This window comes from Accipiter gentilis, chromosome 11, assembly GCF_929443795.1.
Source record: "Accipiter gentilis chromosome 11, bAccGen1.1, whole genome shotgun sequence".
Classification (NCBI taxonomy): domain Eukaryota; kingdom Metazoa; phylum Chordata; class Aves; order Accipitriformes; family Accipitridae; genus Astur; species Astur gentilis.
In genome coordinates this window covers 9,995,467-10,022,945 of record NC_064890.1, presented here as the reverse complement: position 1 = coordinate 10,022,945, position 27,479 = coordinate 9,995,467, and the positions used below count along the sequence as shown (strand labels likewise).

The 27,479-nt window shown below is 38.3% G+C and overlaps 1 protein-coding gene across 3 annotated transcripts in view; it reads right to left on the bottom strand.

The window, feature by feature from the left end:
- Nucleotides 1-27,479, bottom strand: part of SEMA3A (semaphorin 3A) — a 341,628-nt gene that overhangs the window by 136,474 nt on the left and 177,675 nt on the right. The gene's annotated exons all lie outside the window — the stretch shown is intronic.

The window sequence follows — 27,479 nt, the reverse complement described above, 5'->3', positions numbered from 1 at the left end:
ACGCTTTACAATGATCTCTGTAGAGAAAATATAAGCAGCGGGAGTTTTCTACTTTGCCTCGATCTGACTCATGTGAGTTGACAGTGGGGTCTGGGAAGTGGGATTTGGTGTTGGTTCATCTATGTTATATGCATGTCCTACTGTCTCCCATGCTATTTAAGAACTCTGTTTCAGAATAATGCTAAAATAATCGATGGTACACACTACACCTAACTTCGAGATCTGATCTGGGCCTAAGTTTTAGTTATGTCATGAAGCAGTTTGCCTAAAATAAGTGTTATGTAGGTCAGTGGAAGTTGCGAGGTGCCCCGGAGGATCTTCACAAAGAGATCAAGTCTTCCTAAATTTAAGAACATAAATTAAATTAATCAAATCCCATTTCATTCTGCAAAAGATATATCAACATTAAACTGGACTGCAGTATTTTAATTGTAGGTATTCATTAATTGTCATGACTTAGATGAATATGTATATTTTTTGTACATTATGCTTACTTTGTTCAGTGGGCAGAATGGATGGAACAGCAAATTTATCCTCCTTTTTGGGCTTTTTCAGTATTTGCTTTAATGACTACATAGCCTTCAAATGCTGGTCTGGAAGAGAGAGTTATTAAATTGCTTTTCATCTTTCCTGTGGCAAAAAACTGAGTCAGAAACATGACTCAATGGAAGAGAAGCCATTAAGATTCCTAATTTATGTAGACACAGGAAGAAAGAAAACAAAAGTACCCTAAAATAATAGGCATTTGATTTGACTCAACAAGCCCTGATCTTTGAGAATACTTAGCACGATGAGATACATGATTTCAAAGCACAATCCCCCACTCTGTCAAGCGCAGAAATACGCCTGTGGATCCACAGGGAAGGTAGCTAGATAGCCAGAAAAATTATGAACTCTCCATCAGTGACCATCTAGCACACAGCACACAGGAATGATAGAGCAGCAAGATAATAGTGTAGCTATCCAGGAGAGGAATCACGTACCTTAACCTTTTTGTCTCCTGCCTCACTCATCACACAAATACTAGATTCTGCAATAAATGAAGTAGGGGTGCTATACACAACAAACACCTCTGATCTCACTTTGCTCCTTTACCCAGCCCCATCCTGTACACCAAAGGAAACAGAAGTCCCTTAGAAATAACAGACAAAAATCTGTGTAAACAAAAGCTGCATGGGACTGCTGCAGTTCCAATATGAAATGGGCTGCTGGATCCTCCAGTTGTGTGAGGAGAGCAAGGCTTCCTCTCTGGAATTCAGACCCAGTGGTAGCGGTACTCCAGGCTTTATGCCACAGATTTGCATCCAGAAGTGACTGTGTTGGCCAAAAAATTCCAAACAGAAAGAAGCAGGATGCTCAACATGTAAACTTTCAGTCCAAAGTATTACAGGTTATGAGAAATTAAAACCATTGATTTATCATGGGAAGTACCAGGCACATTTAATTAGTTCAAATAGTAAGGCATTTACTATGAAGAAGTGTATGACTTTTCCTAGTCTTAAAACTTAGCACATGCTCATCTCCTACTGAAGTCAATAGCATTTAACTCCTGATTTAGATTATATACACTAAAATGTTTCTGTAAATGAGGAATATAGACTGGTTTATAATTAGGTGAACATACTCCACGCTTTATTGTGGAGTATAAGCAAAGTGAAATGGACAACCTGTAGTTTCCTCACATCGGAAACCTCTGTATCTGCATGCACATCCTAATTCCTGTATAATCCTGAGTGGTTTACCTCTTAAAATAAACAGACTCTACCTTATGTCCTTACTGGATTACTGTGAGTAGGATGTTTACATAAAGGATATAGCTAAGTACTCACTGAACATAACAAGAGTGCAATTCATTCCCATGCATTAGAGTCCATTATAATTTGGTGGCTATATTTAAATAAACCAACATTTAACTATGCCAGCAATTACGATCTAATGTTAACACTCTAATTGTGTCCAATCCTTCCCCTCCAGAGTTTGATTCATTGAAATGTTTATCTGCACTACCACTACCCATCGAGCATAAATATGAAGATGAGCATTTTGTGTGAGAGAAAGTAAGCGTAATTTATTGTCCAGGTGTATTAGACACCAATTTAGTAAACATTCTTATACTCAGAGCTAATAATACTAATTACACTGCGCTTTACCCTTCATGCAAAGATCTAACCACACTCTAATAAACAAGGACCTGAGCCTCATTTTCAGTCATTTATTTGAGCCGTGCAGAAGTGTTTCAAAATAGAAATAAATGTTTTAAAGCTTCTTTGTACTACGTTAATTATGGAATATCTCCATGACGTGAAGCAAAAAATCCTGAGGTTGTGCTGACCTGAACCGTGGGGAACAGCAATGCTGAGTGCCATTTTAGGCTGACACAGCATCACAAGACTGGAACTTACTGTGCCTGAGCAAGTAATGTCTGTGGAAAAAAAAGTGATGGCTGAGGGGCAATCTAATTGTTGTCTTCAATTACCTGTTGGGGGATTATAAAGAAGAGAGAACCAGACTCTTGCCACAGGTGCACTGTGAAAGGACAAGAGGTAACACGCACAAGTTCTAACAGGGAAATACTGAATACGATATAAAGAAAAAAAGTCTCGACTGAAACAATAACCAGAGAGGTTATGGAGTCTTCATCCTTGGATATCTTACAAACTTGACTGAATCAGACACAAAAACCCCTGACCTAATTATGAATATAGTCTTGATTTGAGCAGGAGGTTGAATTAGACTCTTCCAATCACATTTTTTTCCCCCGATGAATTAAGCGTACTGATTTAGCTTGATAAATTAGGACCTAACAAAAAATAACAGGGCATTACAGGCATGGTCCTCCTGTTATTAAGAACAAAAAAGCCCCAAACTCATTAATCTCTCTTAAAGCTGTTTTTTCCTGAGGTATTCCCGAGGCTAAGAATTTCCTTACTGTAAAACAACAGGAGACAGCAACCAAATGGGCAACAGGAGATATGGCACATACTGATCCTTGTAAAGCGGTTGAGGGATACAGTGGAGCATAAATCCTATTGCTTCTGCATTACTGAGGAAATGAGAATCCATAGCTTTCATTGACAGAGAGACGACTGAAATCTCAAATGCTGTATTGTAGCATACATATGTCAGATATGTCAGATACAGGAATTCAGATGTAATTTCAGCCAGATTCTCAAATATCGTAAGTATATTGCAATAAAGCTATCTAGATGTTCATCTACAAATCATGTTTTCATTTGTCATCCTCATATATTCTCAACACTATCTCTTTTTAAGTAACAACATTTACTAATCATGCAAACATGAACAGGCTCTGGATTAATATTTTCTACAAAATAGTACTCTATTTCTGTCACCTAAATTTAGTCTTCAGTTAGAAAGAACACATCACATTGTTATTACTGCTGTTTGCCTTTATTACGTTATCACATTAAAGGTCCCTGTGAAAAATTTTCATGAGACAATGTGGTAGATAAAGGGGGCATAGGTAAGCACAACCTTAAGGGTGATTAAGTAACAATCTCAGCACACTGAACAAATTTTGGTCCTTTTGACTTCAGCATTCCCCAAATCTCACTCTAGCTGCTGGACAGCATGTGCACCACAGCCATAAAGAGCACAGTGAGACTTAACAAACACAACCAGTCTATTCTGCAGAAGAATAGTCTGGAAGAAACAGTGAAGGTACTTACTGAGTTCATAATGAAAAAAAAAAAAAATAAAATATTGCCCTAACATTGTAATATGTTATGGCTATTTAAGAAACAAGGGAATGTTGATATAGAAAGACAAAAGAACTGCAGTGTTAAGAGTAACTCATTTTCCTTTTATGGCCTGTTACTGCATGGCTGAACACTGCCACTAACTTTGTGTTTTCAGAACACACTGAATTTAAGAAGATCTTTTGTTCCATTTGCAGCCCACATGCTGACACAGCATCTCATCTCCTATTGTTCTAACTTAACTATTATCTGATACATTTGATGTGCTGAAAGATAAAAAGCACAAAGATTCCAGTTACCTTAGAGATAGCAAAAGAGGAATTACTTAGCAAAAGAACAGCTGAGAAGTGGCTGTTTCTGGCAGTTTCACTGTGGGGTGTGTGTTAGACCCACAAATGTGAGTTCAGACCCTGTAAGCCAGCAGTCTTTGTTGGGGCTCTGCTGTGCACTGGATGATCTCACCCTCTCCCTGACTCCCACACACAGAGGTATACAGGGAAGAGCAGGCTCAACCAGTCTTAAATTCCTTTGACAGTTCAGACTCCAGATAGATTCTGTAGCAGTGAGGAAGAAGTATGGCTCATAGCAACAGTTAGAGAGAGATGTTTTGAAGAAACAGATTTATTCAAGATTAATAAATGCTTCTACCATCGTTTTCCATGGACGCTAGTTCTGGTGATGAGCAAACAGTGACCTCGTAATGGAAAAATGGCTGATGAGAGACTTTTTAAAAGCCTGCAGCATCTCATAAGGTACAGTGATATGCAAAAAAGACGACTGGTTCCCATCCAGTTGCCCTGAAAATTTTTGAGAGACAGCAGCTTCTCAAAGTCTGAGCCCTTATAGCCCCAGCCTTATAACTCAGCTATTTTATCTAGGATACACATAACCAATCTGTACTTCATCAGTATTGCATTGACTTGACTCATATCAACAATCTAGAGAAGTTCACAAGAAGTCTTATTCTATCAAACCAATTAAAAAAAAATCAAACGTGCTGTTTGGTTTCCCCACGTAATCATGGGGAGTAAGTTCTATGGGTGTGGCAAAAAATGTGAAGTAGATGACCTGATCAAAATCAAAATCTGTGACTTTTTTTGGAAAACAGAATAAGACATGGGCTAACATCATCTTTAGGATCACAGCAGAAATTAGGACACTCCATAGCTCTTCAAGTGATTGTTGTACCTACTAAGAAGGAAATTTCAGTGAATATATGGTATAGAAAGCAAATTGTGAGAGAGTAAAAGTTCTTTTACCAAAAAAAAAAATTATACTGTGGTTCCAGGAAAGACAAGCATTCTTAGCTGGGTTCATGAACAAACGATATCAAATGAAGGCAGGAGGAAATAAAGCCTGACTCCACATGATGTGTGCCAACTGTGGTCTCATAAAGCCAAGAAATCTTGGAATGCTTTGAGTATGTAATATTTTTAGAGCTCTAATAAGGCACACCTGAGCTCCTCTTTACCACATTTAAAGATATGTACCACAGAAGCTAGATTTTGCTATGCATTTTTGCCTATTCCAGTAACCTGTAATTAATAAGCACTCATGTGGAGGAGAGCAGAACACTCAGTTGCCTGTTCAGATTCCTCTGAATTACTCCCACATACTTTTCTAAAGTGTACAACATATAGTAGTGTTCTTGAATTATTCTTAAGTCATTTGGCTAAGAAGAGAAGATGACACTTCTATGTCTGCCTTGTTGAAATCAAATATTCTTCTTTCTCTTACAGATGTTCTTCCTCAACTTCTTGACTTACCGGAGTGTCTGTCTACACAGCTGTCTTCCTTCAGCATCTCCACAATTCTGAGCCAGAGTGAGAAACAAACCTGTCTCTACCATTAATAAGATTTATTAATAAGATTAATAAGCAGTGCAATAAAAGACAAAACTGTGAGAATTAAGCTCCTCCATACAAAATATAATAGGTAGAATAACCTTCTATTCATGTATTGGTATCAGAAGTCATACCGTACGCAGAGAAGTCAGAATGAGCTATGATAGCATGAAGGAACTGAGGGAATGTTGGTTTCACTCCATCGAATTTAGGTGCAGGAAGAGGTGATATTACCCAGAAGCCAGATGCAGTCCCAGCAGCTGCCAGAATAATCGGATCTCATATATACAGTATATGTGAACCAGAGATGGAATATATGTAGCCAATGATTTGGAACAATCATGTGCCAAATAACTGTAGTAGCACAATAGTACCAAAAAGCATGGAATCAAAATACACGCTGGGTGGTATTGAAACACAGGAGGACTAGAAAAAAGTTCAAATACCTCAAGTTTTACAAGGAATCCAGTTACATTTTGATTAAAAAGAATAATAATCTAAAATTATATTAAAATTAAATGCTGTCTGCTTTTAAGTCAAGGAATTTAGTTTGTATGTCATCCAGGAGTCAGTATACCGGTACAGAACATATATAATCCTTCCCAGTCAGAAATTGGGCTGGCACTTTCAGTACTAGCTGATCTCCTATAATCTTTACGATTATTTTCTGCTAAAGTATATAGCAGTACTGATCACTAAATACACTGGTTGCCTACTAAGTTAACATCTTATTGCTGACTTCAACTACCTACTGGGAGGCTATAGAAAAGGCTGATGCAGACTCTCCCTGAGGTGCCCAGTGACAGGACAAGAGGCAACACGGAAAATTTTGATTAGAAATCATGACAAACTTCTTCAGCACGAAGGTGGTCAAACATGGGCACAGAAGCCCAGAGAGGCTGTGGAATTTCCAACTTGAAGATACTCAGAAGTTGCCTGGACAGAGCCCTGAGCAACCTGATTTAGTCAGCCCTGCTTGGGGCAGGGCTTGGACGTTAAGCTAGATGACCTTCAGAAGTACCTTCCAACCTAAGTTACTCTGCGGTTTTATAATAACTGATGCACCTTCCCCTTGTCACCATCTGTAAGGAGAAGGCTTAGGATAATATGGACATCTCTGATACCCAGTTTTCCATGCAGTTACTTATACTGTCTTTTTTAACACCTAATGTAGTTTTCACATAGACATTCAAACCTTCTTTTTTGATATATCCCACCACTTCTACAGCAGTCTACACGGTAAACTTCTTTCCTCGAGTAGGAAGGCACAAGCACGATGATGAATTAAGGTTTTCTGTCATGTCACGTAAGCACCTAAAACAGAATCAGTGAGCTAGCAAAGCAAGCAAAAATATCCAAGATAATGGCAGTGTATGTGTACTACGTGTTATGCAGCTGAGAATAGAGACTCTAAGACTTATCAGGTCCCACTAAAAGGGAGATCTTGTAGTTCAGGGAAAACTATTGCAACTTGTTAGAATTAGAAGCTCAGATGAAACTAAAACAAAATCTTTCCTCAGTTTTCCATCAGTGAAAACTCCAGTACTTTTGCTGCTGCTGTTGTTGAAATAAAGAGATCTCAGGAGCACAAGAACACTGTGGGGGTGGATACAGAGAGAGTGGCAACCATAGACATAACTTCAAGCAAGCAGGTTCAAACTTTAACGACCTGTGTAGGAAGATAAATGAGACTGCAAGAGAAAACAGGACTGTTAGCATGAGGATGTTGTTAGGTGCAGAAGGCAAGCACTCTCGGTGCTGATGAATTTGTAGCTGACAAAGAGCTACATCTTCTAATGATGACTGTGTAAAGCCATGATATATTCTTCCTGCTAGTTTTTTTGTCTTTCATCGCATCTGTTTGAATGAATCCTTAATGAATATTGTGCTTTGTTTGAAATCAGAGAGGAAAACCAGCAGGCACACTATTGCCACATATCAATCACATTATTTTATCTCTCAATTATCCTTAATTTAATAATTGTATTATTTTCACTTCTGTTTTAACTTTAAGGGCTTCTATTGCAAATACTGTATTTTTGCAGGTGGTTTAGGTTACCAGTAATTTTCAGTAAGAGCTCTTTTCCATCCTTTTTTTTCTTTTTTCTTTTTTTCTGAAAGCTCTTCTCTATATCATTATTTTGCCTAATCATCAGCCTTCCTGGAAATATTAATCATTATGTCTACTAGACTTTCAGAAAAACCTGCGTCAAGTTTCTTCAAATTGCTTCTCTGTTTATTTTAGCCACAGTCTGAATAAAATTATTTGAATAAACAGGTCTGAAGCATATCCTGAATTGTACAGTTGGGATATGAACCTGAAATCCAACATAATGCCTGGCATTATAGTAATAGTATTTAGTAGAAAGAAAGAATTGTATTAAATTATAAGTCCATGTGGAAAGGAATTCTGTGCAGCTAGCTACATTTTCCATAGTAAAATACATTTTATTATCCTTTATTTCTTATATAGAAGAGCATGAGTCTAATCAGTTAAGAACTATGAGAGTTTTGCCATGGCATTTCTTGGCTGATCATGTACTCCATCATTTGCACGTCATTTAGAACTAGTCAGTTGAAAATATGGACTTAATGACACTACGATGTGAAATTCAGTGACATCATCTTACATAGAAGAAGCAAGAAGGTTAAGATTACAGAATATCTAGTCTTAAAAATCTAATGTCAAACCCAGCCTAAATACTACAGTGCTTTGTGGGACATGGCACTTCAATGGCTAAATTACTTATGTCCAATTTATTCCAGCTTAGGCCAGAAAAGCAATCACAGTTTTGAAGCTCCAGAGTGAGGTTTCCAAACTCTCTCATTTACCATCATTTACCATCATTTCTTTGCAATATGTGGCATGAAGCCCTCTATGTAAGCCTATCATCACAGATGGATGGGCATCACCTTGATGAACAAGCACATGTGGTCCTTACCATTTCTCTATTTCAGAACCCCAAGAGAGCTTCTGTATTACTGATTTTAGTTTTCATTTGGTCCTGTATTCAGCAAAGTGTTTTGATCTAAAATTTTGTATTCTGAAGACTCATATCTATTTATATCTCCACAGGGACAGAAGGTGTTAATAAGAGCACAGTTGTAGTTCTAGGAGCTCACAAAACTTACGTAATTATTTTGGCGGTTCAGGGAACACACAAGGACATTTCGAGATATCACTAGATTAATATGGGTTGGCATGGAAAGTGCTTTGACTACTGGTCTGTGTTTGTACAAGTGGTGCAGCCTGCTCTGTACAAGGGATGAGCTGGATGAGTTGCGGCAAGGATGCCCACACTTATTATTAGGCTTTAGCTATTGCCTATAATTAAGAACCAACTGGCCTGATATATGTCTCATAAAGTAACGGCTACAAAAGTGCTGGCACGAACAGCTCACACACAGCATTTACTGTTTCAAATTTTACAGGTTTAGAAAACAAGAGGGTTGGTTAGCTAAACAAAAGCACTGTAAGAAATAGGCCAATATATTCTGAATAACAACTGCATAAAACCAGTTTAGTTGAATTACAGAATAGCTTCATTTTGCTCATTGAGTGCTATTGATTTTTTGGCATGGAAGAAGAAGAAGAAGAAAAAAAAAAGAACAGATGGTGAAAGAAATAAATTAAGCTGCTGGTGATGGAATACAATATCACACTGAATTATAAAGAATGATGAACAGAAATCCCTTTAAACAGGCGCTTACACTCAGTATAAAAGGTTCATATTGTTGAAGTTCATATCTGATTATTTTGGTTTATTTTCTAGTTATTAGAGTTTTTACTTTCAATACAAACTCCAATATTAATTCAAAACAGAAATCCAAGGCAATGTACAAGAGATTTACTGTGTTCAACCATAAGCCAGAGCTTCTAGTAATGTTCTAAGTTGTATAGTATTGTAAAACCAATCAAAAAAAACCCAACTTTGTACTTTTCTTTCTCAGTAGTCCTTATTCCTTATTGCAGATTTGAAGGAGTGTGTGGATGACCAAAGCCTTGAGTAAATTTTCTAACTCTTCCAGTTTTAATAAAAAAAAGTTATCTCTCCTTTTGAGATCTTGCTTTGTTTATATCCTTAGACTTTAAAAACAATAAACTGCTTCTGTTAAAAACCAATGCGTTTTAAGAAAAAAAAAAAAAGTAAGATGTGTTGATGCCAGTGAGTGGCCAAGAACTGCTGTGCAAGGTAACCCTATTTTCAGAAGCAAAATTACAAAGCCAAACTTTGTCCTGGTAAATTGACTGCAATTCTCTCATTTCAGTAGAGATACATAACTTTTCAGGAATTCTCAGTTTGACTTTTCAGTGATAATACTCCCCTTTTTTAATGTTACCTAATCAGCATTTGGGTGACAGGCATATTATCAAATGTGGTGGAGCGGTGTATTTTTCACATACTGAAAACTATTTTGCCTCACAATGCTCTCACCTTTCTGTAAATTAATGTTCCCCTGAGCCACAACACTATGTGGTAAACAGATGTCTAATATCAGTGTAATTGCCTCAGGAGAATTATAACTCTGTCCTGAGTTAGTGAGGATGAATCCCCTTTAATGTCCATGCTTATCTCTCATTATTAATAATATCAATACTTTTCATCCTTCAGCCTCCAGACACGGTTCAAAGATTATTTGGTAGCACTAGCTCCATTTTCCAGTTGAAGCATGAAGAAGTTTAATTTGGTTTTGAAGGTACAAATCATGGTTGGGGACTAAGCTCCTCTTGCTGAAGCCTTGCACTCCACTTTTGTGAGACTGCTGCTTTAAACTCTATGGAAAGGTCACATTGTCAAGCCCACACACTCCTTTTGCACTTGCTTTTGATAGAGATACAGAGAAGAAACGGATATCAGTATCTGCATTCACTTTATTATGGACTTTTAAAGCATGGGACCATGTTCCCAAGGTTTACACTATCCATTTCCACTTAATTTTTTTATTCCAAGACCCATTTAGAGAAACTATATTAACAACCCAAGGAATATTTTAGGCCTGTGTCTCTTATTACAGAGCACCAGTTCCCTATTCTGCTTCTTGCTGCATTTCCCCATGGCTCACAGGGATGGGATGATCAATGTCAGTTGATGGGTATTGCTAGCCCTGACCATTAGTCAATACTTAACTTCATCAGACCCTGCCAATAGATGCTGTCTGTATGACTGGAATAATTTGCAAAACTCTGGGCCTAGCATGCCTGTCTCCAGACAAGAGTATTTTCTCTATAGCTGAGCCCTACTGTAGACAGAGCTCCTTATTCTTGAACAATTTGTATGACAAAAGCATACTGACAAGTGCATTACTCATCTTAGCAAGCTCAGAGTTGACCTTTGAGCACATTTTGTGGATGCACCAAATGGAGTTGGCACAAGGCCATACATTTCTTGGGAGTTTTGCAATTACAGAGAATAGTAAGCTTTGGCTTAGTGAATGTTGTAACATACCTGTATATGTTTCCCACCAAGCATGACAGACTAACATCTAGGGTCATTTTCTACCTCTCATGCAAGAAAATATGCTGTTCACTGCATATTCAGAATCTTAACAGTAACTTGAGTGGATCCTATATCAAACTGCTTTCCCAGACCACTGTAATATGCAGGTTTCTTCTGGCAGCCCCGCCTGGAATCCCTGTGACCTTCATACTCATCTCCTTTGTCCAGCTAACAAGCAGATAGCCAGAAATCCATAACAGTCATCCATGCTGGGAAGCTCCTCTAAGAAAGGTAGCATGATTAAATTGGTGACATTTGGGTTATGCAGTGCAAACACTTTTAACTTCAGTACATGGCTGGTGCCACAGGGCTTCTATCTCCTGATTGACCAAATATGATGTTGAGCCAAACCTACAATGGAAATAGAAATGTTAGCCATGTTCTAAGGAAAAATGTGCTGAATTCATTGGGGTCATCGTCGTCGGGAGAAAACAAACACCTGCTTGTATGACATAATTACAACTTAAGGCATAGGTGACCACTGTCACAAACAATTTAAAAAACCTCTGCACTGAATAAACTTTGCAAAACCTTCAGTCCTTAAGTTAGAAAGCATCCCACATCTGAGATGTCTGACACTTAGATATCAAAATCTGTTTGTTCTCATCATTCTTAGACTCTGTCAGGGTACTGTGCACCATCCTTGGAAACTGTTGGACAATACTACTAGTATCTTGCCAGATCTCTCTGAAAAAGACAGTGAGATGATCTCACCTGAAAGATTCTCAAGTAAATATAATCAAGATGACAAGATAGAAAATTCTTACTTGAGATGCAAATCATATCTCATGGCAAGAGAGACGAGCAGCCCTTTGATCCAGTGGAATGAAAAATATCAGAAAATTGGTATGGCCTACTTCTTCAGGACACTACCACTATGCTAAGAAAAACAACTATGCTAAGTAAAAGCAACTACTATATAAGAAAAAAGATTGGGTAATATGTTTCCAAGTCTGAAGAATTTGGCTTGGATTTCTGGCAAAAGGGTCAAGAGTATTTTTCTTTTTTTCTGATTTGCTTTGATCTCTGTCTAGTATGCAGCAGACATTATAATATAATGTACTTGCAATATATTTATCTTACCTTATACATCTATTAGAATATACACAGGCACTAAAAAGTACAGAGACTACCTTGACATCTGATTAAAAGTGATCTATGAACTATAGACATGATTTAAAAAATGTATAGTGTGGGGCAGAGATAAGAAGAACACAACTTTTAAAGGATGAATGAACAATATTATTTTGATTTGGCTTGTCTCTGTTCGAAGACAGTACTTTCAAAGGTGTTAAACATCCAACACTTCTGCTGACTAGCTACCCTTGAAAAAATAGAGGTTCAGAGCTGCTTTAGAAATATCAAAGAGTATAGATAAAACTGAATATAATTTGAAATCAGTCAATCAAAGAACCTAAAAATTCATTATCACTTCATCCTGGTTTTGCTTAAAAGAACTGTAAAAAGAGCTGCAGAGGTAAAATGGCAGAAAACAAAACCTAGCAGTAATTGGCAAGGAGTTGGGCATGTTCAGCTCTAAAGGAACATGGTAACTTCTCACCTTCTTCCATAACACGGGTTGGATTGTGACGGTGGTAGGGAGAATATAAAAAGGGAGGAAGAGCTGGTACAGATGTTCTCTGGAACAGAACTGTGCAGGATTCAGCTCCTGTTCCTGTCTGAAATGCCCTTGTAATCTGTTGCTAGGCTTGAAATGATTCAGAGTGAATGTTGTTTTAAATGCCTTCTTTTGCTTAGACCTACAGTCATGTTTGATTTGGAAAAGCCCACTATACCGATACTCTCTTATGATTACAAAAGAGAATTTAAAGACATTATTTGCTGAAAAGAAATAAATACAGAAATTCTCAGTGTTTGTTTTCCTTCTTTACATCTCAACTGTTTTTTCTCAGTTGTCAATCTCAGTAGCATCTGCTAAAGCTCCCTATTTTTACTCCTCAAAAGTAAAATCAATTAATACTTTCTTTTTTTATTTTTTTCGCCATTCAAAACTTAGAAAATTCAGGACTGATGTGGTTGTGTCTTTTTCCCATGTCTCCCAAAGAGCCACAGTATGACCTCGACATGACCACTTATCCTACGGTGTCTCAGTTCCCTGCCTACCTTAGGGCTGGCTTGTCAAATGGACTATCAGTTTTTCCACACAGAAACACTGTTTTGCATTGTACAGTGGCATCCAGTCTTCATGGGGAGATCTAATTTCTCCTGCCATAGAAATAACAGTACAAAAGTACGGCAATGAATGGAAAAATGACCAAAGCAAAATTAATATAATCTCTAAAAGGTGTGACAAATGCTCAGAGCATTGTCTTCCATGAAGTCGATAAATTTTCTCCTCATACTAATCTACTTCTGCTTATAATATTATCTGTTTTGTGCTAGAGAGGTCTCCAAACTATTGCCTTGGCAACCAATAAACATTAATCCATGTGAGATTTTCCTCTTGAAATACTTTCTATATTGGAAATGTTATGTAGGAGGTAAATTTCACTGGAACTGGAAAAGATGTGCTGCTGATTTGATTCACATTTTTTCTGGATTTTGCAACAAAACACAGTCCTGGATATTTCTTATGTGAGAACAAATTCACTGTCCATCCAGTGGAATTGGCTCCGGTGGGCAGGCCTGGACTGTACTTTTATCTGCCCCAGAACACTTGCAGCACCCCAAGCAGTCTAACAAAAGACACAATACAGTTCACCCAAGGCCCAAAGTAGTTTGCGTAGCACCAACAACCACCTATGCTGCTTTATGTGACCATTCTTAATTCTCAGTTACCACGCACATTTAATAGCTTAGTTTCAAGGGACCAAACCAAGGATTGCGTTTAGCTGGCAAGCGCCTGTGCAAAAATTGGCCCTTACATCATTCCCGTATGTTAAAGCACTTTCCAGCTTGCACAGCAAGATCTAGCGCTATTGGCGTACTACTTAAAAGATTTCGTCAGAAATCCTGGGCAAGCAAATACTGTCGCGCCTTCGCCTGTCCCCTCGGGTAAGGCCAGCAGTTGGGGCTGAGCTCAGAAAGAGAACGAGCGTTGTAACATCAGCTATGACTAAAGACTGTGGCCTGGTTTGTAGGCCACCAAAATCAATACGAAGACTTTTATTGAATTTAATAGGCTTCAGATTAGACCTCCATAGGGCAATACCGAGGACTTGAATTACATCCAGAATCTCACACGGACCAAGGCAGTAGCAAGCAGGCACAACTGGTTTAAAGGACTGATCAAAGTCCACTGATGTCTTTCCAAAGGCTTTGAACAAGTGCCACCAAAGGGAGAGCAGTAATCCAAGAGGAAGGTGACAGAGCTTTAGGATGACTGTGGTGAGGCACACGTCCTGACGCTGTTGCACAATGCACACTTGAAAGTCGAGTTACATGGAGAATACTTTATTCATAAGTGCAAACACTTTGGAGCATTTGTCAATGTGAAATAACACATTGCTTGGGTCTCTGAAGACATGATGTGAACCATAATGTGTGTTATTTCAAAGTAACACATAGCTTGTCACTTATTATTACTGTAATAATCTGTATTTGAATGAATCAACAATAGCAGTGCATACTTAACATCAAGGAAGGAGCAACTCCAGCAAAGGAGAAATTCTGGTTTTGTATTCCTTATGGAAAACAAAGGAAACCTTTTGTAAATAAGGACCATTGTTCCAGACTTACCTCTTGAAGAAAGGTTAAACCCCTCAGAATGAGTAGATGGTTTCTTTAACATTCAAATGCAACATGGGATTAACTTTTCAGAAATGTTTTCTATGCCTAGTAACACTCATATATTCATCTATGCCAGAGCCTAGGGGACTGCACAGCTTGTTTTGGAAAACAGTCATTATTCTTGTGTGACACCTGGAAGTCCCCTGCTAATCTATAGTGTTCCAGGCAACCGATATAACAAACTACACCTGAAACCACAGATTAAAAATTAAAAAAGAAAAAGAGGAGAATGCACAAACAAAGAGTTTCAGCACCGACGAGAAGGAAAATGAAACTGCTTCTCCTCAACGGCAATGTGAGATGTCTTTTCGTATTGAAATGAAAGTATGTAACAAGCTTGAATAATTTTGCAGCCTTTTTATCTAGAGAACTGCATAACATGAAGACGTCAGGTAAGGAAGGAATTTTGAAAACAAAAATTATCAGCTTTTGAATTTTATATGTAGTGGAATAATCGCCTAAAGAATCTTCAAGACCAAGAGGAAATTATCAAAGTGACCTTTTAAACTAAAAATACCTTTTTGTTCCTCCCTCTACAAGGAAAAGGCTTCTAAAAACATTCACTTCTCAGTTGCAAAAGTAACACAGTTAGAAAGGTATGCTTCAAGTGACTAAATTTCTTGGGTTTGTGAAATTAGGCTGGATATACTGTTAAGGAATTGTTCAAAGGTGTTGGGGTTTTTTAATTTATTTATTTTTTAAATTGTTTTCTTATCAGAAAGCAAGAGTAAGGCTTTTTTCTTGGTACTCAGACACTTGTTTGAGCCTTGAACTAAATACTTGTTATTTATCAGTTGTACTACTTGTTCTGAAAAGTCCAGATAGAATCTCATTGCGCAAAAACATAGTCCTTGCTTCCAAAAAACATGCAATGTCAATGGAAAATAAAACAACTGTGTACAAAAAATAATTACAGGTTGGAAGCTGAGGCAGAGAGATATTATCTGACGTCACATAGAAAGTTTGCATAAGATCCTGGCATTGAAGATCATCTATCACTTCAGAGTTTTAGCCACAACACCAATCTTCCTGACATTATTAACATCCTTGAAACATGAAGGTAAACACATATCTCAACTTATCAATGACTTAAAAGCTCTATTCTTTAAAAGTAGAGCAAAAGTTCTGTTAAGCAGACTATAACCAATAACAATACTATTTTTTAAATAATGTATTAAATTATATTAAAGAATCAGACATCAATTTTTAATGCGGTTTTTGCTGCAATAAATATTGAGGACTATGTTTTGACATTAACACATAGCTGTATGTGTCAAGATAGTTCGGAGCTTCACAACTCACACAGGAGCTTTATGAAGCACTGTTTTTCTGGGACAACAGTTTCATAGCAGGAATAAGTAAAGCCGAGAAAAGCAAGGAATTTTTTTGTCTCAAGGGAAATTACAATATTCCAACATCTGTTTTCAAATTAAGACAAACAGTCAAAATGCTAAACTTCTCACAGAGTGACAACTTAGAAAGAAATGAAATCCAGGAATGTATAACTTTTGCTTTTGATCATTTTATCTATGTCTGTTCTGGTCCGGGTGTCCAGCTTCCTTAGGCTTTAGTGGGGAAAAACAGTGCACATACTCCACAGCCCAGACATGGCCAAGTCATATCCCCAAATCGAGAAGCCTGGCAATGCTCCTCAGTGTGTCCCATCTTACATAGCACCCTCTGACACTGAACCGCATCTTATACAAAGGATAAACATGCCTCATCTCTGATTTGGACCTGTTGGCCAGGATTGGAGACCGGGCTGTATGTTTTATGCTGTCCTGCTATCATATAAGCCTTATGCTGATTTCTGAGGTACTCACAAAGATTTTAATGGGAGTTATGGTCCTGTGCAGGAAAGAACAGGGAAGAAAGCAGCAAAACCACATGAAGCTCTTCTAAACCTTGCTGTCATCCTGAACACACAGAGGTTAATGGCAGATGAATACAATAGCATGTGCCTTAGATCAGCACAACAATCCAAAGTAATGTTTTCATTTGGATAGAACTGGTGGAAAATTTTGATTAAATGGAAACTTCCTTTTTCATTGACAATTCATTTTGATGGAAAACGCCTGCCTAATCCTTGTAATATACTACCAGGCAGTCCCATAATGCAAATTCTCTGTTTATGCATGACTTGGAGAGAATGGTCATCAGCCAGGTTGCTTCAGTGCTTTGCCATCGCAGCTCAGCTCTGACTTATTTGCCAGCTCAAACCTGGGGTGCCAATTGTGGTGGTAAACAGCGTGAACTGGTCAGTCACTCGTTTTACACATGCCACAGATCAATTCCTGCATGATAGTGCTTTTTCATTTACCACATATGCTGAACTGCATTTGACCTGGTGGTGAAAGGTTTCATTTACCATTACAGTCACTTCAGCTGTGCAGTCTCCAGTCTGTACGCTGATTTATGGATGGATGGATTTGCATATGGCAAACATCCACACAGCTTTATAAGTTTGCATTTATGCCAATAAATGTAAAGTCAGGGCTATGATACTAGCATGAGTAATGTTTTTATTAGAAATAGCTCTGTTTGGGGTTTTTGTTATTGTTGGGGTTTTTTTTGTTTTGTTTCGTACTTTTTTAAATGCACGTAAGGATAAAATTCCATTCCATTTCCAGTTTAAGACACAGGGACACTGCTAAAAACCCAACACTTTATTTCTTTCTTATAATCGTTCCTTAGCAGGTATACAAGGGGATCATCTTGTCCCCAGGGACAGGACTAAGCACAAATCCTGACACTGATGGAGAAATCTCCAGGCAGATCTTAGAGATGGGAATGTAAGAACAGGGATATTCAACCAGACCAAAAGCCAGACTAATGCAGTGACTACTGATGACCAGCCATGGATGATTAAAGAAAGAACATGAGGACAGAAGAAGACATAGTTCCTGATAGCCCTTATGTCAGAGCTGAAGAAAATTGTGCTAGGTTTTTTTGGTGTGGGTTTTTTAGTTTGGTTTGGGTTTTTTGTTTTTTTTTGTTTTGGTTTGGTTTTGGTTTTGGTTTTTTTTTAAATAGCATTTTATATCCCCCATATCTGGCCCAATTAACTGACTACTGCAGAAGGCTCATGTTTGGGTAGTTTCACTATCAACACTGCTAACACCCTGTACAAATAGTAAAAACCAATGTCCTGGTTTTCAGAAATTTTTGCTGTAAGCAAGCTGTCATTCTCTCCACAACGTACACGTGTATCTTCAATTAATGTTAACACTGTCTTGATGAAACATCATGACAAATATTCATTCATTCTTTGTTTCCTGGTATGAGCGAAGGAGAAAAGATCCACCTCCCACCCACATTCTGTAACAGATTTAGGAATGCAAGACCTTTCATGCTTAAATTATCCACTATGCAATGCAAACGTTTATACCCACTGAAACACAAAACACATCACTCATTATTTTGAAACTTATTTTTGAATTAGACATTTACATTAAGGAACAGCTAAAAATAACTTGCAGCAGGGTGTGGCGTAATTCTGCACTGTTTATGGATCTGGTCCAAGTATGGGTGTGTAAATGGCTTCATATTTGTATACATTATGTAGGTAAATGCATGCATGCACCTAAGGATACTTTCAGAATTCAAAGAGTTTGGGAAGTTTCTTCCCTCAACTTATCTTCACAGAGGGATAGGCTGAGCTTAGCCAGACCCAAAAAATCCCTTTGGAAAAGTAGTCAGGTGGGAGAGAGCCTCTGGTCTTAGTAGGACAAAGCAGGGGAAGGAGTTTCCCGTGTTGCATTTGAACCCAATGTACCCTGCCACTGGCTGGCAGTTTTGTATAGATGTCTGTGTGTCCTTTAGTTAACACTTGAACAGGCTCAGAGACTTTCTCACAGTAAGTAGCCTTCTTTATATATGAATCTGTAGTATAGATATAATGAAATTTCTACCTTTCAAGATCATCCTTGGCCAGCACTCGAGAAGTTTTAGGATGCCTCTCTTCCAAGACATCATAGACTTGTTTACTTATGAGTTACTCTGTGGGTTGTTCTCTGATTGCTAACACAGTTTAAGTAACAGCTCCAATTAATTAAATCGATGCCCCTTCCAGCCTACTGAAGGACTTCACAGCCAACTGCACCAGAAATCAGAAGTAGTGCAAATGTGTTTCCTATTGGATTTTATGCCACAAATGGTTTGCACTCCTATTTTTAATAGAAAACATTCTTTTTGCTTCCTTCTTTAAATGTATACCTATTGTAAAATGTGAAAAATTTTATTGCCCCACCACCCTCTACTGCATTTGAGACTTTCTGCTTTTCCTTAACATGTGACACAGGCCACAATAAATTTTAGGATAATAGAAGTGTCTGCACAAGTGGCTACATCTGAGTGGCTGCAATTTGAGATTCCTCTTGCTGTTTTGCAAAGAGCACTGAGAGCCCATTGACAAGATGTCTGGGGTGAGGGAGCACATGGCCCTGCGCTAGCTGTCCCACTTTGTCAGACTGATGTTTGAAAAGGAGCAGGGATTCCTTGCTCTCCCGCTAGCGTTAGCAGCTATTTGGAGTGGCAGGAAAGCAGCTCTGGAGTTCTCCTGCTGTGGGGAGATCTCCTGGGCCCTCTCCAATGAGCTCATGTGAGAAGCAGGCAGTAGCAACTTTCACTCAAAGTGCCTGGAGCCATAGCTGCAGTAAATAAGTAATACTCCAGTAAGGGATAAAAGTTTCCACAGCGCTGTGCCCTTTTTTGATAGCTATAGGAATGGGTGTTGAAAAAGAACGACTGCGTTACGGAAACCCTATTCCAACATTGCAGTATTATTTATCTAAAGTTACTGTGCTCGAATGAGTGGAATTGCTTCAAGGCTGATTTGTGTCTACTGCGTGCTCTTTGTTACATTCACACAGATTGACTTCTGCACAGAAGGTTTTAATGGAAAGACCTGTTAACAGGGAAAATGGGAGAGGGCTTGGATAAGACATGCCATTCCTTTGCTCAAACCCTCAGTTTAAACTCGCTTGGGCATTCAAAAATATCTGATCAAATTTTATATTGATCCACCTACTTAAAAGGACTCAAAGATCCACCAGACTGAGCGAGGGTCTTTCGTAGCGACTTCAGTGAACACTGTATCCTATTGGACATGAGGCTGCAATGAACCACAGCAAGGCAATGAATGCTCTTCTGGTGGTGGAGCACAGTGGAGCCATGGGATAAGAGGGATCAGGAGGGATTGTTACTGAATGAAAACTTTCATTTGGGAACAGAACAATATTTTGAACAGTTTTTGCCACATTTCTTCCCAATAACTGGGCAGAGCTCAAAAATTTCAAGTGATCCTTACAATTGCTTGGTTTTGTTGGTTCTTTATTTCGTAAGTGAAGAAGAACTTGTATAACCTCCCAAAAGGGCACTTCACACTGCGAGTGCCATGTACGTTGAAATCAATGGGACTACTTATGTGAGCAGGAGTTTGTAAGATCAGTCCTTTCTTTTGTTTTTAATCTCCTGGTAAATACTGAGACAAATCACATTTCATTGCAGGAATATTAGTGCGATTGAGCAAATCCCAGAGCCTTTGAATAATTGTCCTTTATATATTCAGTGAATGAAATAACATTTAACTTTGTCTCTGCAAGTTCTTTTCACCACAATGTAACCAGAAGCAGAAGCTTTTTGAGAAAGAAAATGTGTGCTGTAAATGATTACTGGGGTAACACAAGATATTTACTGAATTATGGAGCTTGAATGAAATACATCATGGTATTTTGAGGTAAGTAGATGGAAACTACAAAACAATATCAGGGTAAATTATACTGGCAAACTACAGCAACAGTCCCGTGTTATCTCATGATTAAGGGGTAGGTACATAATCCACATCACCTCTGGAGGTGAACTTTACTTTGGAAATATTTTCTAGTCCTTGTGCCTGCCTAATCACTGTTTTTGGAGCTGTTTCAGGCATAAATGGCTTAGTAAATCTTTCTCTCTCCATATATACACATGCCAATTCTATCTAAGCAGACAGGAGGTACAATAAAACATGTAGAAAATTGTCTGGCTCAGAGCCTATTAAGATTTTGATTTTACTCTAAGTTCCTCATTTTTCTACTGTTTACTTTCACTTTTTCACCTTTTTGGATGCATGAAGAACTGTATCTTTTGAAGGATACATTTAGTTTTAAACTAAAACATTCACCCATTCTACCCAGTTGAGCATGTACTTAAGTACGACAGCGGACCAGAATAGTGAAATGCCAAGCAGTTTGTGAGGAGATTAATGTAATGATTATTTTGGGTGCCTCCTGGGTCAGACACTGACATAATTCAGAGTAATACTCAGATCCTTTATGTTTCTCCCACTCCTATCACACTTGTCTGCTGGACTTTCAATGAAGGTCTACATCTGCTTACTACTTAGATCTTGTGCTTTTTTTTTTCCTTCCCTTTTTTTTTTTTTTTGGGGGGGGGGGGCAGGGGGAGGGAGGGTAGCTTTTTTAGCTTATCTTTTCTGAAATATTAAAAGAAGTAGAAAATGTATAGTAGTGGGAGACCTGGTATTGCTTTTTAAGATTCATTTTTCCCCAAGCAGTCATTATTACAGCAGATCTATTTAAGGTATGGGAGTTTCCATACCTGTGAATAGGTTAAAGTTTTATGGTGCTGCTTTTCACAGCACTTTGAAATGCAATGATCTTTGCAAGGAGCTAGCTAGAGAATTATTTACATATCTCCCTCCCTACCTCAGCTGACCATTCACATGCAAAGAGAAGCTTTGACAGCTTCTCCACACATTTATGAAACCCAGTGATCTGTCCATTTTTCAACTCAGAATGAAAGATATGACAATGCCTTAGAAGAAAGCCCTGCCAGACTCTAGATTATCTTCTTACTCTGCAATACCGAATATGAAAAAAAAATAATCTAACTTTCTTGGAATGGAAAATTTTGGGAGCACTGTGAATGCATTTTGGTCACAAAATAAGTATTGATTTCTTAGAGACCAGCTGGGGGATGGTAGTTTTACAAACTATATGTAAGACAGCGCTGACTTAAGCTCTTGCTTTTTCCTCCCTTGGTCACTCAGAACCCAACAAAATAACTCAGCCCCTCAAACCCTTGATTTTTAGGCTAGGTTCAAATCATCGCACCATGGGCACACCATGACATCAGGAGAGAAAAATTAATAGCAGACAGTTAAACTGGCCCTGCCTGTTAAACCCTAGGTTTGAAGAAACTTGACTTGTACTACCGAGCACTTGCCCATAGTATGTACTCGCTCGTAAGTGGGTCCCAGAACAGTTCACCTCTGCACAGAACAGGTTCGCGGTCTGGCCCCACACATGCAAGCAATTGCCTCTTCAACTCTGGTGTCCGAGAGACCTGACTTAGTGGTTCAGCTCAGGACAATATTGTGCTTTCATGGTGATTATAAAAAATCATTGCTATTCTATTCACTCGCCAGTTGTTATTTTAAAGGAAAACTTGTCTTAAGACCTAAAGTCTCCTTTTCTGGTGTGGTTTCAGTGTCTTATAACCAGAAATAAGAACACACTTCCTAGTCTACAAAGCTGTATTTCACCTCTCCTCACATAATTTACATACATTGATCACTTCCATATGTCTGGCATAAGGTAAAATAGTTTCTATGCATAGTAATGGGGGTGAACCTACAATGAAACCAAATTCAACGTTTGTCATATTCCTACTTGCTGATAGAAAAAGTTTTTAGGAGAGTGGCAGTTATGAGAAATGACCTTAAAAAGGATTGTTATGGTCTCAGCTATTAATATTGTGTTCAAAAACTAGAAGTTGCATTGCTTGGTCTTGTCCTCAGTCCCTTTGGTGCAATGTCAATTAGCAGTATCAGTGGTCTAAACATGCATCACTGCAGTCACAGTCATTTAATGAAGTTACACTTGATTTACACCAGAATAATTGATGATAGCTTAAGATTTCTAATATAGAATAATAATACACATGAGACTTGATACTGGTCTCTTTGATGACAAATGAAAAAGTTTCTTTACTCCAGTAAACAGAACCATTTACATTGGTCTCTGTTGGACTGTTTGCCAGCCTCAGGAATTGAACTTAGCTCTTCTAGCACCAGCAAAACTGTCAGAAAACTATGTAGCACGTGGTCAAGTAAGACACTGTAGTCTAACAAGTCAACCTACAAACTTGTCCCTGAAGTTCAAAGGTGCACCAAAATAATGCAAAATCTTGTATTTGCTCTGTATTTCTTGATAAATGGCATGAAAACTGGTACTTTATTATGGAAAAAGAATGTTATTCAAAGCAAACACTACATCATGTAAGTGGCATGAGGAAGTATAAAAGCAAAGAAAAAAAAAATCCTTGAGTTAATTCACTGAAGTAATATTTAAGTGCTGCATTTAAGGTATGTGGAATATATGAACAACCAATTTTATTTTCACGTAGGGCAGGCTCATGAAGGGAACAGGTGCTTTCTCACTTATTTTAGGAATGAGGATGTGAATCTTACAGAGATCTAGAATTCCACTTCTGAATTTATTATGGCAGTTAATCCTCATTATTAGGTTTGAACTAGGGCTGTCAAGCAACAGTTTTCCAGTGAGCGAGTCACAAATGATAGGCAATTATAACTGACTGAACTGATTACTGAATATTTGCCCAAGTGGCTAAGAAAGGCTGCCCTCATCTTGGAAAACATTGGGAAGCATTTTGGGTATGAAAAGTCACAAAAAGGGCTGTGTGTATTAAGAAATAGAAGTTTTGTGTCCAGAATCTGTTGGGAAGGAAAACATGTACACTTGTAAGTGCAGAGGAGTGTTAAACACCAGTGGACTGGTAAGGTATGTTCAGACTGGGTGAAAAGGGGAGCAAGTGAGGTGTTTAATTTTGCCTGATAAGCACAAGAAAAAAAATACATTTTTTAACTCCATCTTAATTTTTAAATATGATTGTCAGCTGATTGGAAAAAAACCCCAAAGCCTAGCTTAAAGTCAGAGAAATGGGCCAGGATCTTGCAAGCACGCTTTGGCAGACAGTATTGCAAAGACTAAACACAAAGGCTCTTCTTTTCCAGAGTCACCTGTAATCACCTTCACAACTTATTTAGTGTGAAATAGAGGCAGATACTCCAAAAAACATTGTGAAGGGCTCCTGTATAGAACCGACAGGAACATCCAAATTGAATTAAATTAGATATGCTTTCTGGATAATAGGCATGTGTTTCATGTCACAGGGGTACACAGCTGTGAATATAATTATTATAATCACTTTAAAGTACCTGTAAGGCCTTTGTATGTTGATCAAAAATAAGTTCTGACTAAACTTTGAATATACACATTAATGAGATTATTCTGAGAGGATACAGCTCTGAATAACCATGGCAAGTCTCTGACCTCCAGCAATTCCTCATGAGATCACTTAATACCACTTTACAGGTGAAGAAGCTGACACAGAAGTGCCAAAGAATTAATAGGATTTCACATTTACGGTACTTTCTTTGATTCCTATTACAGTACAAACTTCCTGTGTATCATCAGCTGTGATGCTGGCTTTCTGTTAACCTCCAATCTCCATTTGTAGGGGAGGATAACAAAACTTTCCTACTTTGTGTGACTGTCGTCCAGTAAAGAATGTGAGTTCCAGTGGGAGTTGAAAGAATGATGAAAGACACAAAATTGTAAAAGAGTGCCAGAAAAAGAAGTACAATACCCCTTAGATTACAGTTCCATCATAGATGGAAACAAAATCTGAAAAAGTAGAATTAATAATCTTGATCTCAATATTCCAGGCTGCAGAGAAAAACAAATTTTTCAATGTATATTATTATTATTACTTTATTTCATAGCATTCCTTTAAAAAGAGCTATGAGGAATTTTCTTTCAAATTTAACAAATTCCTAAATCTTTTCACTTGAGATGAAATCTTGCTTGCCTATTTGTTGGAGGTCAGTTTTTATGGCTAGAGTACAAAAAACTGAGGATACATATTTAGAACAGCAATATGGATGGAGGTTTACCGTACTGATAAACGCACGGCCAACATTCTGCAAATACTGTTTCACTGATGGTTAGGACATTTCAGAGAGGTGCCAACAAGAGCTCTTTGAAAATGTTATCATACCCTCCTGTACATCTCAACATAGTGGTCTCAGTGGATAGACACTGGCACGTCTTGGAAGAGCAGCACTTCAGAAATAAAGTGATTTTCTAACAATTTGCAGGTAGCTCAGGAATACATTTATATTGTTGTCTGCAAGGCCATCAGAGCAAGAAGTTTTGATACAGCCATACATCTGCTGTAGTAGAAGGGAATATGATAAAAAAAGCAATCTGGAAGATAAAGTTTTCTTTCCCAGATCCCCAGGCATCGTTTCTGTTGTCCCTCCTATCACTCAACAGGAACTGGCATTTACCACATGGGCCTAGCAGAATGGAGACCTTGTACAGGACCTGGCATGATGGAGATGAGACCTAGTTGGCCTACAGACACTACAGAGCAACACTTGCCATCATTGGGTTTTGAGAAAAAGAGCTTCATCAGGAGTCAGAACCATTTCACCTGTACATGCATGCAAAAGTTGCACTGGGATATCCATGAATTAAAAGTAATATTAACACCCTGGAATCTCCACTTCATCTTAAGAGACCTCACTCTATGACTTGGCCAGGCATGGGATCCGTGTCTAGCAAAGGATAGCTATTGCTATTCCAGCGTCAGCTGGTGATGAAAGCTGTACCCTGCACTCTCTGCAGCTCTTTTGGATGCTTGTGAGCTGTATTTATCGTCTGTTGCCTCTAGAAAAGGCCACCAACCCCTCCCCCTTGAAAGGCAGCTCTAAATCCTTTAAATTATCTCACAGAGCTTTTTTGTGTCCTTTTCTCACACAAGGCTGGAATTTCAAAAGGAGCCAAGAGGGGCCGTCAGAACCAACATGAGCTTTGCTTCATTAAAGTGGAGAGTAAAGGAGAGCTTTCTTTTTCCTCCTTCCACAAGTTAGATGAAAGCAAATAACTACTTCATTCCTCAGATTGTTCCCCACAAGATACAACTTTGCACAAAAATATTTATAAGAGATGAGAATTTTATTTGACTGCTCACTTCTAAAGTTTCTGCAACATCCAGCTGGAGAGATAAGCAGGCGGCCCAACAAATGTCAAACAACTTTAAAACATTAGAAGAATGGCAAAAACTTCTGACTTTACTGCGTTTGGCTATCAAACAGCAAAGGACGAAAACTAGATGTGACACAAAGTAGACTAGTGCTCACACGTTTCAGGGATTGCTGTAGATGTGTCTAGCTCAAGGGGAATCTGTAATCCCCAAAGTGAGAAAAGAATACCCTAAACTGTAAGTCTATTTAGAATTTTTAGAAATTAACCTAAATTAGGTTTCATCCTGCTCTCACTATTGAAATTGTTCAGGTGAAAGAGGGAAGAATCAGAGTCGAGGCACCTGTCCTCTGAGCTGCATATATGCATAAGTATTTTTATTTGCAAACTATGCAATATGAAATTGAGTCTTGAATACTTTTTTTTTTAAGTGTAGAAACATTCAGAAAGTAACAGAGCTGGTCAGGGAACAGCTTATTGAAAGCTCTGCATGATTAAGCTATTAAATTAGTAAAGCTCTGCAGCCCCAGACAGTCACTTCCAGCATGTGTCACTGGATTTGGGATGAGCTTATTAAGGAGGAGAGACATGGGAAATGTGAGATGTAAGTTTGGTAATTGTTTTAAGAATGTGAAGAATGTAGCGGTACGGTATATTTCTTACTATAACTGCAAGTTTGGTGCAAATTTAGATAAGAGTTACAGGTGACCTCAAGATCACAGACACTGAGGGCATACAGAAGTTTAATCGGTTGGATTCTTACACAACTTTAAATACTCCTATACGCAGGAGACAGTTTCTTAAATTAGGATGCTTTGGATCAGAATGCAGCCTAAATTCTTCCATAGCATTTAATTGGTACCTTCTTTTGATACCTTCCCAGAAAGAAGGAAACTAAATGAATGAACAAGGGGCTTAATTCCTTTTACAGTCACTGAAAAGCGATGAGCACCCTTACAGTCTCATTCAGTCTGCCTAACCCAAGATTAGCTCTCTGGAGGTACCTCTCCTTCCATTGACAGTGAAAAGAGCCTAATGTGGCTGACTATGTCAGTCAAAAAGAAAGAGAAAAACACCATAGAGAACCTCCTGTGGTGCAGGAGAAAGGCTACAGCGCTCTTGAGATTCCTGATGCTCTCAACAGCTGTGGCCATCCTTTTCTCTCTTGTACGTTGGGGCACTATCCCACTTGGAAAAAAACAGGAAAAGTCAAGTAAATGTACTATCCCCACAGTTATTCTCACCATCCACAGCTGTTCCTGGAAGAGAGCAGCTAACCTATATGAAGGCTATACGTGGGAGGACCGTGAACTTGCAGACATTCCTGAAGGGAGCTTTAATCCTGCAAGGGAAGGAATTCGCTGAATCGCCCACCAGCACCAGCACAACACCAGCAGCAACTTTCACATGTAACCTTAATTAACAAGAGCACCAGGACAAGCTACAGAACTTCCATTTAAAATTTTGACATAGAGCTGCCAGGGTCCACCCCACACATTTGCTTAAAAACTAAGTACGGGGGAGCCTGAAGAAAATTTTACCCTTTTTAGCTTTCAAACAACTGGAAAATGTCACAACTATTGACACCACTTAGAA